The 17,661-nt window shown below is 40.8% G+C and overlaps 1 pseudogene; it reads left to right on the top strand.

The window, feature by feature from the left end:
• Positions 1–17,661, top strand: part of LOC103286657 (ferritin heavy chain-like) — a 125,319-nt pseudogene that overhangs the window by 69,684 nt on the left and 37,974 nt on the right.

Below are 17,661 nucleotides of genomic sequence, written 5' to 3'. Positions count from 1 at the left end.
CTTTAAGATTCTCTCTTTATCATTTATATTTGCCATTGAAATTATGACATGTCTTGGTGTGGGTCTTTTGGGGTTGATCCTGCTTGGGACTCTCTGTACTTGCGTAACTTTTATCTTTCCCATATCTGGGAAGTTTTCTGTCATTATTTCTTCAAATAGATTTTCTAATCCCTGCTGCTCTTCTTGTCCTTCTGGCAGCCCTATTATACGCATGTTACTTTGTTTCATGTTGTCCCTAAGCTCCCTTAGGCTTTCCTCCTGCTTTTTAATTTTTTTCTCCAATTGCTGTTCAGATTGAGCTTGTTTCTGTACCTGATCTTCTAACTCACTAATTCGGTCCTCTGCTTCTTGTAGTCTACTGTTGAAACTTTCCATGGTGTTTTTGATTGTAGCTATATCACTTTTCATTTCTTCCTGATTCTTGCATAAGTTGTTGATTTTCTCATCCATCCGATGTATAAATTCCATGACCATTACTCTGAACTCCTTTTCGGTCATGTTGCAAGCTTCAGTTTCACTAATTTCCTTTCTTGGCGACTCCACATTTTCTTTCCTCTGTGAGTTATTTCGTTTCCCCATTCTGGCTATCACCAGAAAGCTCAAGCTTCCATTTGTGTGGACCTCGGCCATGTGCTGTGGGGACTTCGCTCCACCCGAGTTTCACTGAAGTGCTCTGACACTAGGATGTGTGGCTGCCTTTGGTTGGTGGGAACCAGACTTGCCCAGGGTCAGTGTCCCCAGTGTTCTGTGTGGTCTCGTGTGCACACTTAGAATCAGGGGCCCTGTCTGCACCACACTGTTGGTATGTGCCGAAAATGAGATCCTAAGCATGTGCCAGGAGTCAGAGTTTCCCTGTGTCTGCACCAAGAATCGAGTGTCAGAGTCTCTGTTGCCTTGTGTGGTTTCTCATTGAGAATCAGGGTCCCTGTGTGTGCATGCAACAACAATTGGGGTCACTGGCTCTTAGTGTGAATGCGCTGTGAGTCAGGGATCCCAGGCAGCTGTGTCCGGTGTGCCAAATTCCCTGAAGTGGAGCTGCGTCCTGTGTGTGCTCTCTCTACTGAGCCAAACCGGCTAGGGCTTTGCACACTCTCAAATTCCTGAAGGTGAGCTGCCTCCGTGCACTCTCCCTGATTCCCCGAAGGGGGGTGGAGTCCATCCTATGCATCAAATTCCCCAAAGGGGAGCCTCTCTGTGCACACTCTAAGATTCCCCGAAGGGGAGCTGTGACCCGCAAGCCAAATTCCCCCAAATTCCCAGAAGGGGAGCCCTCTGTGCGCACTGTCAGACTTCCCCGAAGGGGAGCTGCTTCTGTCCCGCGCACCAAATTCCCTAAGGGGGAGCGCGTCCCTGCGCAAAGCTCTGCAGCTTGGGCGAGGGGCGGGTCTATCTGCCGGGAAGTCTGGATTCTTGTTGTTTGTTGGTCCGAAGCTGTGATAGCAGTTCTCTGTCCCCAGTGGCTGCAGGGTCCTGGTTTGTGTCAGAAGCCAGGATCCAAGTCTCAGGCAGCTCTGTTCCTCAAGATGGCATGGTCTCCAAGTCCGCACCAGCCACCGAGAAGTGTCCACTTTGTGCGCGGGGCTCTGCCGTCTAGGACTGCCCGGTTAGGCAGCCCCTTGGAAGACCTGCAGAATCTAACTGACCCTAGCTCATACTCACACACATACCACAGATGTCTACACTCTCCTCTGTGGGTTTCTCACTGACACTCTCTCTCTCCCTACCTTCCTGCCGGTCGCCATCTTTTTTTTTTCTGGAGGCACATCTTATATAATAAAAGGCTAATATGCAAATTGTCCCCCTGGGAGTTCAACTGACCAGGAGTTTGACTGACCGGGAGTTTGACCACTTGCTATGATGTGCGCTGACCACCAGGGGGCGGCGCAGAATGAAGAAAGTGCCCACCTGGCAGCTGGCAGCTGAGGGAAGGAAGGCCCCAGCCGGCAGCTGGAAGGCCCTGATCAGCCCTGATTGCTGGCCAGGCCTAGGGATCCTACCTGTGCATGAATTTCGTGCACCAGATCTCTAGTGATAATATGAAAAGGTCAATGTTCTACAATGCTGTCATCGCATGTAATACTGGTTTGATTTAACTTTTGATGAGGAACATATTAGTTACACAACTTAAAGCATGCTCCAACGCAGGCATTATAAAATATGGCTCATGAGTCATGGTAGTTTGGCAAACATAAAACAGTGTTCACTGTTCACTCATAACTATGCCTCCAATATGCAAGCTCACAAGCTAAATCACCATGGATGAGCATTTGATGTAAGGAATTAATGTTTTTCTTTTGGGTGTTGGTGCTTGGTGTGCTATCCTATTTAATAAAGAGGGAATATGCTAATTGACCCTCACACCATCACAAAGAGGGTGGCACCCACAGCCAATAAGGAGGGAATATGCTAATTGATTGCCCCACCCTCAAAGATGGCAGTGCCCACAGTCAATAAGGAGGGGATATGCTAATTGACTGCCCTTCCCTCAAAGATGACGGCACCCACAGCCACAATACAGCAGTGCCCAGTCCCCTCAGGTGGGCCTGGCTGCTCCGCGCACCTGCCTCTGGAGTCCTCCAGTTCCCTCAGCCCCCCAGCTGCCCAGGGCCAACCCGAGGTGCAAGCAAGCCTTGGATGGTGGCTGTCCAGCCATCCATGGCCACCCGAGGTTCATGTAACCAGGGCCAGCCAAGGCTTGCACTACCAGCAGTGACAGTAGCAGAGGTGTGATGGGGCATCACCTTCCCCTGATTGCCGGGTTGCCTCCCACCCCTGAGGGCTCCCGGACTGTGAGGGGGGGCAGGCTGGGCTGAGGGACCACTCCCCTCCAGTGCATGAATTTTTACGCACCAGGCCTCTAGTTAGTGTATATCCAGCTAAATCCCCTGGTCCTGTGTTGCTATGTGTTTCATTACCCACATCAAGGCTCTGACACCCCAATTTCAATATTACTGCTCTCAGAATAATATCACAGTCTTCCTGTTTTCTATAATCAGTGAATGCTTTTCACATTGTGAAAAATGGCTGTGAAGATCTAAGATGTTGAAAAGAGCTACCCTTAGGAACTGGTTTCAAATGTAAGAAACGCATTCTCTGAATTGGTAATCACTGAAAGGAAGAAAAGAAAGTGAGAGCTTTTTATCATTGCATTGTTTTTATAGAAATTACATCTTTAGTACAAAGTCTTTCCTTGTAATTAGTTCTACAAATGTGGTATAATGACCTCTATTAAGGTATCAACATGAAACTATTTTTGTAGTGATAAAAAAGAAGACATGCTAGTCTTTTTTTTTTTTTTTTAAGCATTAAAAGAGACAAAAGTTTATAGATACCAAGTATTTTTCTGTTCCTTTCATTTAGGGATAAATGGAAAATAAAATTATTTTTAACTTCAATTGGTTTCAATAAAAAAGAAAATAAAATTGGGAAACTTTTCATTTAGTCTCAAATGGTATTTACCATTAACTTGGTTATTATACTCTGCGTTTTCATACTCAAGTACAATTCTATACAGATGTAGACCTATCTCCACTGTTAACACTAGTCATAATGGAATTATGTAAACTACTAGAGGCCCAGTGCACGAATTTGTGCATGAGTGGGGTCCCTCAGCCTGGCCCCTGGCGGGAGGGACTGTGGGAGGTTGGCTGTGGGAGCTCACTGACCACCAGGGGGCAGCTCCTGTGTTGAGCTTCTGCTCCCTGGTGGTCAATGTGCATCATAGCGATCAATAGAGCAGTCATTCAATCGTTTGGTTGCTTAGGCTTTTATGTATGTAGACTAGAGGCTCAGTGCATGAATTCATGCACAGGTGAGGTCCAGCTGACCCGCCCCAATGGGGGCCAGTTGGGCCTGGCCAGTGGGGGTGAAGGGCTGCGGGTGGTTGGCCAGCCCATTCTGCCCCTGATCAGAGTGTTGGGGGCTGATCAGGGGCCGGCCCAGCTGAGGGGAAGGACCAGCGGCCAGCCCCACCCCTGATTGGGGTATTGTGGGCTGATTGACGGTTGGGCCAGTCAAAGTGATTGGGGCCCGGATCAGGCTGGTTGGCTGCCACAGTGCACATCATAGCCACTGGTCATCCGGTCAGTCTGGTCATTTTGGTGGTTCTGCCGTTCCAGTCACTGGGCTTTTATATATATAGATACTTATGTTATCTAATCTTTGATACTAAAAGAGAATATTTTTGTGTGGGGGGTATTTTCATATATAAAAATTTCTTCTTCATGGCATGATTTACTTTTTGTTATTTAATATTAAGATCCATAAACTTAGTGAGGACTTTCAGACTCTGTCTCATATTTTTCATGTGGAAAATCAGGCTATTATGAGTACCTATATCAAAGGATTGCAATGAGGAATAATTAATGCATCAACAGCATTTATTACTGTGGTGGTACATAAGTACTCAATACATATTAGCTATTAAATTGTTGCTGCATTTGGTATTAAATAAGACACTAAAGCTGAGTAACAATGGCATTTTTTAGTGTCTCTAAAAGTTACATAACATCAATGCTCAATTTTTAGTTAAACCACAACAAAGTCATTGCTGGGGTATCACTGGCTAATAATAGGCATTTGAAAGATGCACTGTAATGGAGTTTTTTTTTGCAAAAAAAATAGAGTTTCAAGTTCTAAGAGATTATTCATTTAAGATGTGATATCCCAAGTATAAGCTTACTTTTCTACCTTTAAAACATTATCTTCAAGAGGAGGAGTATTCCCACAAGGCATTGAAAATTCAGTAAGCTTTTTATCATGGATAGAATACTTTTTGTCATGGAAGTATTGTCTACTTCCATCAGTAGCATTAGAAGTGTTTTCCATCTTCTTTTCATTCTAAAGTGTCTCTTTGCCAAGAAGTGGCTTTTTTTATTCCTCAAAAACATTAAGAATGACTTGTTTATCTGGCCGAGAATTCTACCTTTTCAGGGGTTCTTAGAGATGATTGCCTGGCAAAGACAGACTTTCTGGTTCACTTAGAAATTCTTCTGGTTTACCAGTTGAATTTTGTGGTACAATCAAGGAATGTACAGTTAGAGTTTCAGATATGTAAGCATAACTCAAAATAGTTTCTATCATGTTACATTCATTGTAGCACCTAAGAAATTCCACACTGTCCAGAATAATTGTATATCACTAAGATTTTTATCTTAAGGTTTAATATTAAACCTTAGAAACTACTGTGGAAAATAATTTCCTTTTAAAAATGTATACTTTAAAAAGTTCAAAGCTTTTTATAATTCTTTTAAATTATATCTATAATAACAACAACAAAAACATGTTTATGTTTCCTTTCTCCAAATATGTGGAATTACAATTATTGCCCTGGTCATATGTAATTTCCAAACATATCTTTATATATAAAACCCTAATATGCAAATAGACTGAACAACCAAACAACCGGTCACTATGATGTGCACTGACCACCAGGGGGTATGCGCAGAACATGGGCATGGGCAGCAGGTGGCAGAGCGTGGAACATGGTGGTGTCGGACACAGTGGGATGGTGGAGCAGGTGAGCAGGGGTGCCAGACCAAGGTGGGGCGCTAGTTGCTGTCATCGGCGAGCCTCTGATGGTTACTGAAAATTCTTTGCTCCCATGCGCTATGGTCCCACCTGGCACTCACCCCTGCTGCCGGTGCTGATCCCGCTCATACCCGCTGCCAGCGCCAGGTGCTGGCCCTGATCACTTGGCACCATCAGCGGGTAAAAGCAGCGGCTACTGGCCCTGATCACCCCTAAGGGCTTTTCCACCTCCCCTTGCTCCTGAGGGGCAATCAGGACAGCAGCCACCACTCGCACTCGCTGCTGGAACCATCAGTAGGTGTGAGCGGTGGCAGCGGGAGTGGGGCTGGAGGCAGATAAGATCAGGGGCTGTGGCAAGAGGGGCTGGGCAGGGCCGTGGAGGATGGGCCGAGACCTGCGGTGGCCCTGTGCCCACCGCAGACTCGCAGCCCACAGTTCCTTTCAAGGTACATGAATTCATGCACTGGGCCCCTAGCACTTGAATAAAATTAGATTGCAGCATGTCATGAATAGCTTGACACTTGGTCTGCATTGTTTTGTTTTGTTTTTTTATGTTTGACTTCTTGTTTTGCATGTGTTTAACAAGTTATCAACTTGTGCAAATTTATTTTCATTACATACCACAACTAATTAAGATCATTAGAAGATTTTCTGAAATCAGCAGGAAGTGGAGTAAAATAGTGGAATAGATATTCTCACTATTCTTTCATACACTCATGACCTTCAAGAGCTTCTGGTCTCACTTCTTGCATGAGAGAGATGAAATCTACCATTCTTAGAACACTCCCTATTCTATTTGACTGCTATTTTGATCTGTTCTTGCATCAATAATACAATAAGAAATGTGGCTTTTTAACAGATTTCAGTATCAAGTAAAGTGTCACACCTTTTTTTCTTGTTTCAAAATTCTTAGACCTTCATGTATTATTATCCATATAATTTTCTGAAAATATTTTGAAGTTCATTGTCAACTCATTTCTAGATACATTAATGTTTTGTAGCTGAACATTTTGGTGGCTTATAGTTTTTTTATTACTAGAGTATTGTTTCTGTAGACATTCACATACATATTTTTATGAATTTAAGTAGTAATTTCTTTTGAGTTAATACCTAAAAGTGAAATTGCTGGGTAATATAGTAAATGTACATTTAAATGTATATGATATTACCATACTGTTTCCCAAAATGGCTGTGTCATTTTGCATTTCTATCAGCAATGTATGAAATTTTGAATTTACAACGTCCTCACCAATACTTAGTATTGTAGTCTTTTAAACTTTGCTCTTCTATTGGTACTAGTAACGGTGACTTTCATTTGTATTTCTCTGGTTTTTATGATGTTGAGCCTCTTTCCATGTGATTATTAGCTATTTTTATATCTGTGTTTTGAAGTGTCTATTTAAATATTTTGTCATTTTTTTCTTGATTTTGCGTTGTAAGAGTTCTTTATATGTTCTGGATACAAGCCCTTAGTTAGATAAGAAAATTTTACAAAAATCCTCTCTGACTGAACTTGCCTTTTTAAAAACTGTATCTTTTGCCTTGTGCGTGTGTTTTTTATTGCATGAGGTGGGAGTGGGGAAAAGGTAAAAATGTCTGTCTTCCAGTGTTAAATGGAAATAGTAAAACAATTCCACTGCAGCCACCCTCACTGGATTCCACAATTATCCCATTGATTCATACCCCTTTATAGTTAATCATTCCCCAACCTGAGACCCTGGAAACCACTCCTCTGTTTTATATTCCTATAGTTTTACCTTAAAAAAAGTCAGGTAAAGAAAATTATACAGAATGCAGTTTTTAGAGTCTTCTTTCATTTATATACTAGAGGCCCGGTGCACGAAATTCGTGCCCGGAGGGGTGTGTGTCCCTCAGCCCAGCCTGCACCCTCTCCAATATGGGACCCCTCGAGGGATGTCCGACTGCCCTCTCACAATCCAGGACTGCTGGCTCCCAACTGCTCACCTGCCTGCCTTCCTGATTGCCCCTAACCACTTCTGCCTGCCAGCCTGATCATCCCCTAACCACTCCCCTGCCAGCCTGATTCATGCCTAACTGCTCTCCCCTGCAGGCCTGGGTCCCTCCCCAACTGCCCTTCCCTGCAGGCCCGGTCACCCCCAACTGCCCTTCCCTGCAGGCCTGGTAACCCCTAACTGCCCTCCCCTGCCGGCTTGATCACCCCCAACTGCCCTCCCTTGCAGGCTTGGTCCCTCCCAACTGCCCTTCCCTGCTGGCCTGATTCCCAACAACTGCCCTCCCTTGCTGGCTTGGTCCCTCCCAACTCCCCTCCCATGCTGGCCATCTTGTGTCCACATGGGGGCAGCCTTCTTTGACCACATGGGGCAGCCATCTTGTGTCTAGGAGTGATGGTCAATTTGCATATTACTCTTTTATTAGATAGGATTTTGCTTAAATATATCCATGGTGTTGCATGTATCAGTGCTGTGCTTCATGCCACATTATTACTCTGAGCATAATTTCACTCCTTTTAGAGAGGAAATGACAGGTCAAAATGTCGAAGTAACTTTCTCAGGGACACACAGCTAGCAAGTGGCCAATTTGGCATTTATACTTAGTTTTGCCTCATTCTAAATTCCATGTTATTTTCCACACAACCATTCTGCATTAATAGGTTCATGTGTATGTTTTCATGTGCGTGGTAAAATATTCATAAATAACATATCATATTAATAATACTATCTTTAGGTGATAAAATGTTAAATATTTTTATTTTATCCTTCATTCTTTTCTATACTTTTCACTTTTAATAATAAGCATGCCTTACTTTACTAATCTGTTTTCACATGCACTAAATATTAAAAGGCATTTTTTTCTCATCATTACAAATCATATATTAACAATAAATACATTCCATTATCAAAAGATAAACAAGTCTTTTTATACCAAGCCCTGTATATTTACTCATAAAAAAAGATATTTGAAATTGCATAATCAAAGAAATTGTATGAGTTCTAAAACATTTTTAAAATCTCAAAAATAAAAATTACTGCTCTGATCCCCACTATGAGCCCAGGCTGGACGCCTATATTTTAGACCCTGGAAAAAAACGTGGTTTCTTTAGTTCTTAGCAAAATTTGCCTTTTCTTTGACTCATAATTTATTTCTTTTTGTGAAATGTTTTCTGAGAAGATAACTGTTTTTTATTATTTCACATTAATTATTTATCACAACCCATATAACCCATCACCAGTACTTGACTTTTTTCTTCAAATATTACTTGAATATGTATGGAAAGAGAAAGGGAAAGTCTCTCTCCATTGCCATTATCTCAGTAAAGCAACTGTCATCCCTCACCTGGATTGATTCTGTAGTTTCTTGACAGTTATTCCCACATTTACTGTATGCTTACCTTACTTCAGTCTCTCATTACACAATATCCAGATTCAGTTATTTAAGCTACCATTCTTGTACTTAAAAGCTGCCATGGCTCCGTGTTGGCATTAAGGATAAAATCCAGACTGTTAAATATACCTTAGAAGCACCTGTATGATCCTGCCAATAGACATATCACCAGTCTCATTTTGAGGTCTTTTTTCCTTCTTTCTCTTTGCCAGCTGTGCTGGTCTTGGGTAATTTTAATGTTAAATTCCTTCCTGCTGCAGTGTTCTCTGAACATGTGTTTTTCCTTTTGTCTTTAAAGTTCAGTCTCCTGGCTCTTCATTTCACTGGTTCTTTCTCGAATTTCAGGCCTTACCATCTTAATAGGGCTTCCCCTTGCTACTTCTGTAATTAAATTTTCTCTGACCACTGTTTCTTATATTATCTTCATGGTGTATCACACAGAGTAATTTTATATTATTTTTTTAATTTTTTATCACACTTAGACCATATTAGTTTGATGTGCCAATGTATATAAAGTATCTGGCATGGGGCTGCTATTTGATCCAGCTCTATAAAATACAATGTAACTGATGCTCCTGTAGGACAATTCTGGCACTTAACTTCTTCTGCATGAGTGTGTGTGTGTGGGTGTGTGCATGTGCATGTGAGCTTGTGCCGACACAACCATATAAATATAAATATAAATATAAATATAAATATAAATATAAATATAAATATAAATATAAATATAAATATAAATATAAATATAAATATAAATATAAGTATATAAATATAGAATAATAAAAGAGTAATATGCTAATTAGACTAGATATCCTTCCGGACATCATTCCAGATGTCCTTCCAGATAAAGCTGGGGCTAGAGTGAAGCTGCCTGGTCCTGGGTGCCTGCTGGCAGCTGGAGGGAAGCCGTCTGGGTCCTGGATGTTGGAGGGAAGCCGGTGCCCTCAGTGGGGGGGAAGGAAGGCCTACTCTTGCATGAATTTTCATGCATTGGGCCTCTAGTATCCATATAAACACACATATATGTGTGTATGTACATATATATGTATATGTACATATATATGTACATATACATATGGTTGTGTATATATGTATACACTTATATTCATACATATGTATATACATATATATAAGATTTTTAATATATCTGTGTTGAAACCCATTTAATGATTAATTCAACAATAATATGCACAATTAATTTCTATATTTCATAACTTTTACGTAGCTCTGTAGCCTCATCATCAGCCCATATAAACAGAACAATGGTTTTTAAATTGTAGGGTTATAATCCTGATACCTGTTGTTTTTGAATTATAGGAAGACTATCACTTCCTCCCCCTGCTGATTGTAGATACCATTTTGTCCATAGAAAATGAAGGATCAGAAATTCAAGGTTTATTGATTTCCAGAAACATTTCATCAAAGTGCCTGAAGTATCATCTGCACTGTCATCTGGTTTGAAACCATGACATCAAAACAGGAATTCCTCTCAGATGTATATCCACTCTGTTCCAGCTTCAGTATTCTTCCATTAAGCCAAGATAAAAGGTTCTTTACACTAGATTTATAGGCTGGTTGTACACATTTTAGAATATATAATCTATTTTCAGCACTATTAGACATTATCACATAATCTTACAGGCAGGAAGGAGCATAGAGAGAGTAGTGGTATACTTGATTTAAAAAATATGAATACAGCCAAGGAACAGCCTTTTTAGAAGCCAATATTTAGAGTGTATGTATGGCCTTATTGAAATATATTGAATGTATTGAATATAACGCAAGTGAAAAATCATCCAGTTATAAAAATGCTGTTGCTGATTCTACTAATGTTTTACAAATTTATAATCAATTCATGATAAAACATGAAAAATTTAGAGGATATTAATTTCTCTGGTTCTATTAAATTGATTAAAACTGACATGGGCACAGATAAAGACACCTGTGAAATCTAAAGATGACATGGAATCAAGTATTTAAAGCATCTAGGAATTACAGTTATTCATTTACATCACAAGATAATCAATAACCATTGTCACAGGGTCAAAGGAGATCCTTTTATCTCCACTGCCTGACTGCAGGACACATATTCCTTTGAATCACTTATTTCTTCTGAAATTCCTACTAGTTCAAGCAATTTTTAAGCTTCCCTATGAAATGCTGTCTCTACAAAGATTTTTTTCTAATAGAAGATATGCAATCAGCAGTTAGATCTTCATTGCTAATGATTCTATTGTCTGAGAGACAGGAACAATGTGGGCCCCAGTCTGAGACACTTTCTCAAAGGCCACTCAGAACATCTGAAACCTTGAAATGGGTTCTTAGTTATATCATCAAATCTTACAAATGCAAAGTATAATATTTTATTATTGTTTAAAAGGGGAGGTGATGGTTATTGCTGTGGTGGATCCTAGTAAATCCTCAGATTATTCTAGACAAGGAAGATTCAATAAAGGTGGCTTTGTTTATTTAAAATTTTTTTAAGTAGTAAGTTTTTTATATGTGCCTTTCTCTGCTCTAAATATCAGTATAGTTTATATATCTGTGAATCCTCATCTCAGATCTCTTTTACATGGAAGACAACTGAGGTTCAGTTTTTTAATTTGTTCAATACACTAGCAGTTATAACAAGTGCTTGTATAGAATAACTAGAGGCCCAGTGCATGAAATTCATGCACGGCGGGGGTGGGGGTTGTCCCTCAAGCCAGCCTGCACCCTCTCCAATCTGGGACCCCCTCGAGGGATGTCCGACTGCCCATTTAGGCCCAATCCTGGTGGATCGGGCAGTCGGACATCCCTCTCACAATCCAGGACAGCTGGCTCCCAACTGCTCGCCTGCCTGCCTTCCTGATTGCCCATAACCACTTCTGCCTGCCAGCCTGATCATCCCCTGACCACTCCCCTGCCAGCCTGATTGATGCCTAACTGCTCGCCTGCCAGCATGTTTGCCCCTAACTGCCCTCCCCTTCAGGCCTGGTCCCCCCAACTGCTCTCCCCTGCAGGCCTGGGTCCCCCCCAACTGCCCTTCCCTGAAGGCCCGGTCACCCCCAACTTCCCTCCTCTGCCAGCCTGGTCACCCCTAACTGCCCTCCCCTGCTGGCCTGATCACCCACAACTGCCCTCCCTTGCGGGCCTGGTCCTTCCCAACTGCCCTCCCCTGCTGGCCATCTTGTGGTGGCCATCTTGTGTCCACATGGGGGCAGGATCTTTGACCACATGGGGACAGCCATCTTGTGCGTTGGAGTGATGGTCAATCTGCATATTACTCTTTTATTAGATAGGATAGAGGCCTGGTACATGGGTGGGGGCCAGCTGGTTTGTCCTGAAGGGTATCCCGGATCAGGGTGGAGGTTCCTTTGAGGCATGGGGTGGCCTGGGTGAGGGGCCTGTGGTGGTTTTCAGGCTGGCCATGCCCCCTGGCGACCCAAGCAGAGGCCCTGGTATCTGGGATTTATGTATCTTCTACAATTGAAACTTTATAGCCTGGAGCAGAGCCAAGCCTCCTGCTCACTCCATGGCCGGCAGCCATTTCTGTTGAGGTTTGTGTATCTTCTATAATTGAAACTTTGTAGCCTGTAGCGGAGGCCTAGGCCAGCCATGGCTGCAGAAGCTTTGCTTCCTCCATTGCCGGGTGCAACCCTTGCCTCCTGCTCTTTCTAGCTCCGTAGCTGCCGCCATTTCTGTTTGGATTTGTTTACCTTCTATAATTGAAACTTTGTAGCCTTGAGTGGAGGCTTAGGCAGGCAAGGGCAGGCAGAAAGCTTGGCTTCCTCTGTTGCCAGGGAAACCCAAGCCTCCCTCCTGCTCTCTGTGGCTGTAGCCATCTTGGTTAGGTTTATTTGAATATTTGCTCCTGATTGGCTTGTGGGCGTGGCTTGTGGGTGTAGCGGAGTTAGGGTCAATTTGCATATTACTCTTTTATTAGGTATGATTAAGTGGGAAATATGGTAGAATTAAGTGGGAAATATTAAAATAGGAAACTTCCTCCAGTGTAAATAAAAATCAAACATATTTTATAGATATTTTATTTATACTGTTTTTAATAGAAATGCAATTTTTATCATAAGTAATATTTCTTTCAAAATAAATGCCTATTGTTATCAGTGATTACACATTTTTAGAATATTTTATTGGTTTAACCTATATTTAACAAAAATGATAATGTAACTTAATGTTAATCAATAGGATCATTGCTTTCTTTATAGCTATATGTTTATATATTTAACTAGAGGCCCGGTGCACAAAATTCATGCACGGGTAGGGTCCCTAGGCCTGGCCGGCGATCAGGGCCGATCTGTGGGATGAATGGCAGGGTGATTGTGGGGCCCTTGCTGGCACCCAACTTGACTGGCCTGGCACCGCCCGCTTGTCAGCCCCTCCCCCCACTGCTGCCCTTTGATCCCCTCCTGCTTGCCAGCCAGCCCCGCTCCCTGCAGCTGCTGCTGATTGCCCCCCTCTGAAGGTCGATTGGCAGGGTGATCGGGGGGCCCCCGCTGGCACCCGCCTTGGCTAGCCTGGGGCCTGTGGGCTGGGGGCAGGTCCTGTGTGGTCAGTGCACGTCACAGTGACACATTATTCCACAAGTTGTTCTGCTGTTTGGTCAATTTGCATATTAGACTTTTATTATATAGGATTGTTGTTATGCTGTATAGACAATTTACATAGTCATTTTCTCCCACTATTAGATCATTATAGTTTATTTAGTTTTTATAAATATTCCTTTAAAACATACTTTAATAGTTATTCATAATTATCTATCCTATTGGTATTATAACATCTCAAAACTCCCATATCTTAGATATTTAAAGTGTTTTCTATTTGTGATAACAAGTTATCTAATGATTGTTTATGTATGTACATGTGTTCAGGCTTCTCTAATTATTTCCTTAGGACAAATTCCTAGAAAATAATTTATTGATTCAAAGGATATGAACTCTTAAGATTATATACAATATAGAATTGATTTTTAAAAAGATTGTGCTCATTGAACATCTAGATCTCATGTAACTGGAATTTTAACACCTCATAATGTAATTAATGGAAAGAACATACATATTACCAATTTAATAGAGGCAACTTATATTATTTTAATGATTTCATATTTATTTGATTATTAGAGTGAGAGAGGTTGTGTATTTTTACCTGTGTTGAGTAGCTAATTGTATTTACCCTTTTATGAATTGCTTTTCCATATCTTGTACAACTCTGCCTTCTGAGAAGTATCAAAGATGTGCTTTGATTTATATTTAATTAGGGTATGTATTGACTTTTATTTTTAAATATTATTAAAATAGGACCTGAAATGTTTATTTTTATCAGAAGGGGTCATAGTTGGAAAAAAGTTTGTGGCACACTGTTTAAGCATTTAACATGATGGAGACAACATCTAGGAAGAATTAGATGATTGTATTTTGATAACAAACACCTTTTTCTGCCTGAATGCCTGTGGTGTGTTTTGTTTTTTCCCCTGAATTTAATAAATTTGTGTAGGGTATATCTATGTGTGGGTCTCTATTTGATAATTTACTCTGGAAAAATGTGAATATTCAGTAGTACTTTTCAGCTTATGTATTTTTCCTACAAATATTTCATTATTGTTTGTTTCATTTTTCATTCAGCCCTTTCTTAGTTATGGATGGCTATAATACTTAGGCACAGTTTTATTCTCTTCAATGAGTTCTCATCTTATCACTTCCTTTGCTTTACTGCCAGTTATTTCTATTTTCTCATTCAGAATGACTTTTTGTTTTCTGTAATTATTTTTAGATTTGTGATTTGCAGAACAATGATCTTCCTAATGTATTCATATCTTAATCCCTTGATTATAGTACTTTACACAGATAAAGGGGTTTGTAGAGGTGAATAGTTAGGGAACTTAAAATGGGGAGATTATCCCAAATAATCCATCTGAGGTAAATTATTTATTATCCTAAATTATCCAGCTGAAATGATAGAAGAAGGGTCAGAGAGATATTTGACTTTGTTGGTTTTGAAGATGGAGGAAGTAAGTGGGTAGCCACAAACCAAGGACTGTGGGAAACCTCTAGATATTGGCAAAAGAAAGGAAACAAATTATCCATTAGAGTCTCCAGAAAGAAATGCAACCCTGGTGTTACTTTGATTTTAGCCCCAGGAGACCTGTACTGCACTTCTGATCTACAGAACTGTAAGGCAAATATGTGTTGTTTCAAGCCCTAAATTGATATAATTTGTCACAGCAGCAATAGAAAACTAATACAAGATAGTTCTTTCTAGATATATTCAGAATTATGGTCCTCCTTTACCTTTAAAAAATCTGTATAATAATTCTTAAAAGGATAAAAGAATTCATATATGGATTGGCCTTGGTGTCATTCACTCTATTCCTGCCTGTTGTTTTTATACCTTTCTGAATCTATAATAGGATGTGTTTGATCAGATCGAAGTCTAGCATCTATATATATAAAAACCTAAGTGACCATTACTACAGAACGACAGAACAATTGGAATGACCAGTTGCTATGACACACACTGACCACCAGGGAGCAGACGCTCAATGCAGGAGCTGCCCCCTGGTGGTCAGTGCGCTCTGACAGTGGGAGCGCTGCTCAGCCAGAAGCTGAGCTCACAGCTGGAGAGCACAGCAGCAGTGGCGGGAGCCTCTCCTGCCTCCATGGTAGTTCTAAGGAGCGGCAAGCCGAGTAGTAAGGAGTGAGCAGGTGGGTGGTAAGGGAATAATCCTCTAGAATAAGTCATTAATGCAACTGCTAAAATATCTACCTTAACTTTGAAAATTAAAATTTGCTATACTATCTTAATTGTAATGAAGTACAAACTTTACATATTAATCCTTTGCACTCGTTTGCTTTTTTCTTGATTCCTTTATTCTAATGCTAACCATGTCGAGACACACTCGACATCCAAGTGCAAAAGGTTAAATATTACTTTTAAGGCTATTACTCAAAAGCAATAGTAATGAACCTACTTTATACATAAGGAAATTGAGACTGAGAAATATTCACTAATATGCCAAATGTTTAAAATAGGTAAATTGCTTAACTTAAGCTGGTGAGTTACAGTATTTACCTAAAGTCATAAAACTATTAAATTTTGCAACATAATTTGAATCCCCACAAAATTCTGTCATAGTCTATTCACTTTCCACTATCATATAATCTCATCACAATCCCCATGCTTTCTTTGTTAATATTCTAATATGCAAATATATAGTAAGAATTTTATTCACATATCTATAATAATAAAAGCATAATATATTAATTAGACCAGGTTTCCTTCCAGATGTTCTTCCAGATGACCTTCCAGACAAAGCTGGGGCTACAAGGGCTGAGCCCCTTGCATGAATTTCATGCATCGGGCCTCTAGTTTATTAATAAAGGTGGTACATTTACATGTGTTTAGACATCATTACCACTCTAAAACAAGATTTTTTATACTTTTATGTACTTAAGGACTTTCTGAGGAGATTGCCTTCAATGAATATTTTCAAATATCCTATATAATAAAAGGGTAATATGCAAATAGACCGAACAGTGGAACAACCGGTCACTATGACATGCACTGACCACCAGGGGCCAGATGCTCAACACAGGAGCTGCCCCCTGGTGGTCAGTGCGCTCCCACAGGGGGAGCTCTGCTCAGCCACAAGCTGGGCTGATGACTGGCAAGTGCAGCAGCGGTGGTGGGAGCCTCTCCCGCCTCTGCAACAGTGCTAAGGATGTCCGACTGACAGCTTAGGCCCTCTACCCATGGACCTAAGGGCTCCCGGACTGCTAAAGGGTTCAGGCCAGGCTGAGGGTCCTCCCCCTCTCCCCGAGTGCACAAATGTCGTACACTGGACCTCTAGTCTCAATATAAGTGACTAACCCAAGAATTTATCTTTTAAACAAGCATAAAAGGTGATCTAGATGCATAAAGAACATGGTCAGTACTTTAGAAAATTCAGATCTAGAAAAAATTAGCTAGAGTGTTTATGTGCAGTTCAAGCAGTTGACTTAACACAATACTTTTAAAAGCAATAATATTTAGAAATTTAAAAAGCATAATATTTAAAAAGCACATTGCAATATGTGTTCTTAAGTAGATAAGAACCCCATGGAGCTAGACAAAGAGTTACTGAATTATTCCTGTTGATCTCTGACCATCTGGTAATGGGGATTAAGAACTAGTCCTCTGTCCATTAAGTAATAGTGCATTATCATTACATTCACCCTCTTTTCCTTCCACACCACCTACGCATGATGGGATAATCACTTTTCTCCCAGCTACAATACACAAAATGTTTTTCAGAACATGATTTAGAAAATTCATAAGGGGCTTGTCCTCTTCTCAGATTTACCATTTACACCTAAAATAATGGTTTGTAAAGTTGTAGAATATGTGAGCTTCATGCAGAGTACAATCTGAAGCTCAGTGTTCTCTTTCTGAAGTGCAATAATGCTTTTCCTTCAAAGAGCACCAGGCACTGAACAATTTGCTGTTAAAGTGTACAAATCACTTTTCCAATGAAGATTTCTAAATGCCCTTTGAATATGTGAGAGTGAGAGCACAGGGAAGCAAAGAGTGACAAAATGGGGAGGGGCGGTAGAAAGAAGGTATATAGAGAAAGAAAGCAATTACAATTGCAAATAACTGAAAGCATTATGAATTGCCTAATGACTTTATTTTTAGGACCATGGAGCTTCTGATAGTGGTGCTGAGAGCGGAAAGATACCTGGTACTGTGAGAATTTTCAGAGCCATTGCTTATACTCAGCTGGGCTGCTTTCCTTAA

Source organism: Eptesicus fuscus, chromosome 15 (assembly GCF_027574615.1).
Source record: "Eptesicus fuscus isolate TK198812 chromosome 15, DD_ASM_mEF_20220401, whole genome shotgun sequence".
NCBI lineage: Eukaryota > Metazoa > Chordata > Mammalia > Chiroptera > Vespertilionidae > Eptesicus > Eptesicus fuscus.
The sequence above is the reverse complement of the archived record's forward strand: the minus strand, read 5'-3'. Positions and strand labels throughout refer to the sequence as shown.